The sequence below is a fragment of the Sander lucioperca genome, chromosome 15, assembly GCF_008315115.2.
Source record: "Sander lucioperca isolate FBNREF2018 chromosome 15, SLUC_FBN_1.2, whole genome shotgun sequence".
Classification (NCBI taxonomy): Eukaryota; Metazoa; Chordata; class Actinopteri; order Perciformes; family Percidae; genus Sander; species Sander lucioperca.
Genome location: NC_050187.1, coordinates 32,007,322 through 32,009,785, shown reverse-complemented (window position 1 = coordinate 32,009,785; position 2,464 = coordinate 32,007,322). Strand labels below are relative to the sequence as shown.

Genomic DNA, 2,464 nt, shown 5'->3' with positions numbered 1-2,464 from the left:
ATTTCACCACTATACTAAAAACAGATTTTACTGATTTTATTTTTTTAATTAATACACAGCAAACTGAACAGAAAAACAAGTATTTTGTTTCAGTTTCTCTTCTTCCAGGTGTGACTGAAGTACCCCCGTTGAACTGCATCACAGCTACACTGTGCGCATGGACCAGTGTTGAACAACCACACTACTGTGTTGTTCCAGTCATCAATTACTCCCAACTCAAAATCCCATTGGTTCCCCCTGTACTCATCTGTGTGCAGAGGGCAGGCAGCAGTCGCACAAACCAAGAACGTTGGCAAGTCTGATAATAATGTAATTGTAAAAAAATACACTTATCATTTATTTTTCTTGCTCAAATTCACAGGGTGCACAACCAGGCCCGGGAGAGAAAATGACTATGATGTCCACAAAACCAAAGCAGAGAAGGTAAGGTAAGATAGTAATGATGTTAAAGAAAGCTATGTACACCTAATATATTATGTGTTGTTGTCTATGAATTTGTCTTAAATAGGAGCACACTATACAAAGACAACAGTGGAGAGCTGCTGGATCTGTCTGTCCTCAAAGTGCCAGAGATCTGCAAGGACTTCACCCGTTTCTGCACCATCACCTGCATAATCCAAGTGATAAAAGATAGAACAAACTATTGTTTTCTCTGCTTACATGTATAGGTGCCTGTAATGTCTGCCGACAAATACAATCAATTCAATAAATGTTCATAAGTATCACTGATATTTCTTAAATCACTGTAGTTTTTCAGAGCAATAAGATACATATTATTAAAACCATGTTCATACTTGCAACAAACTAAAACCATGATCAAGGCAAATTGGTTTTTCATGTTCTGTAACCTTTATAAAAAAAAAAAAAAACAGTACAATTAAACTTAGGGTTATGATATGAACTAAAATAAAGATAAGATAAGCCTAGTGTTCACAACACAAGAGGGATGATTCAGGTATTGCAACACAAATTAAGAATAATTAAATTAAATAGGAGGTATATACAACTAGTAGAAGATAAATTAACTATACAAAAGCAATTAAGGCAAAGTTATGAGATAGTAGCAAGCATAAAGTGATGTATAATCAGTAGCAGTGAGTCAAGTCAACAGTGTACACCAGACTAATACATACTGATTAAGTAATGATACTTGGTGTTGTCTGTACTAATATAACAAAACAGAAAAATAATATAGTGTATGATGCGGTAAGGAGAACAACCAAGTCCCATATTACCACAAGCTGTTGATGATGTTGCAGATGGTTGTAGTCTGTAGCCAGCCATACAGTAGGTAGATCTGGAGCAGCAGGGTGAGCTTTCATGGGTTGGTGATAAGACACTGTGCTGCTATGATGCGGCAGCTCAACAGTGGTCGAGCCCTTCAGCCCCAACTGGAAGAAGTAAAACAAAATAACCGCTATTTAAGGAGCAACCACAGCCTGTTCACCACACTCCCGTCCGGGAGGCGTCTCAGGTCTCTCCGCAACCGAACCAGCAGGTTCAGAGGAAGCTTCTTTCCTGCGGCTGTCCCCTACTGAACTCTAACTCTGCATCCCGGTGATAATTAACCCACTAAGCCTAAGATTCATTATTTAAATACAAAAAAAAAAGTTTTGTAAGAAACTGTCTGTTTCTGAATGTACTATATTGCAGCAGGTTTTATGACTGTGTGGGGTAATGTTGTTTAATTGTTTGGGGTAGGCTTGTATATATGGAACTGTTTTTCCACTGATTGTTTTTCTTTTCCTTTCTTTTTTGTTGATAGCAATGTTATTTACTCCATTGGGGATATTGAATTTTAAAAGCCCTTTTTTGAGATGTATAAGTTTGTGAAAAACCTGTATGAAAGTGTTCTCTCAATTGAGTCATGAGTGGGGCTATTAGGCCTATTAGACCTAATCAAACCAGTTGACGTCACATGGTGCGTCAACTGATTGTTAGGCCTATATATATCCCTTCATCAAATGTGTCCACCATTTGCCTGAAGAATACCCAGCAGGGTCGAAACTTTGCCTTTGCATTAAATATGGGAGTTTAAAGCAGTGTCGCCGACATTACATTTTTTCACTGATCACTGTACATTTTAACACTACAAATTACGTTTAAGATTTGGTGCAAGCCGGTTTAGCATACCGTTAGCGTCCTTCGCCAAGGCTTCTGTCTATGGCTAATTAACATGCTAATAATGCTCACGGACGTTGAAAAATATATTAGAATTTCACTCACCGAAAGAACTGGAGCGTAGACTTCTTAGGAGGGCCCGTTAGTACGATCAAAATGTACAGCAAGCCAAATTATGCGTTGGATATTTGCTTGAAAATTGTCCGAAAGGCAAAAACACGGCCGGTAGGTCAGGTGCAGTGAGTTAAATTAGCTTTAGCTAGTTGTAGTGTCGGAGAGCACAGCTGCAGAGCTAGCCTCGTCTCACTACAGGCACCTGTCAATCAAAGTGACCACACCCTAA

General features: G+C 38.7%; 1 long non-coding RNA gene across 2 annotated transcripts; it reads left to right on the top strand.

Annotated features, from left to right (window-relative positions):
• The first annotated feature begins 241 nt into the window (after positions 1-241).
• On the top strand, positions 242-680 carry LOC116061642. 2 transcript variants are annotated; one of them, XR_004895253.1, is made up of 3 exons: positions 242-288; positions 362-423; positions 509-680. It is a non-coding gene; the product is annotated as an uncharacterized LOC116061642 (long non-coding RNA). The 2 variants fall into 2 exon arrangements; XR_004107757.1 differs by having other exon boundaries at positions 362-428.
• The last annotated feature ends 1,784 nt before the right edge of the window (positions 681-2,464 follow it).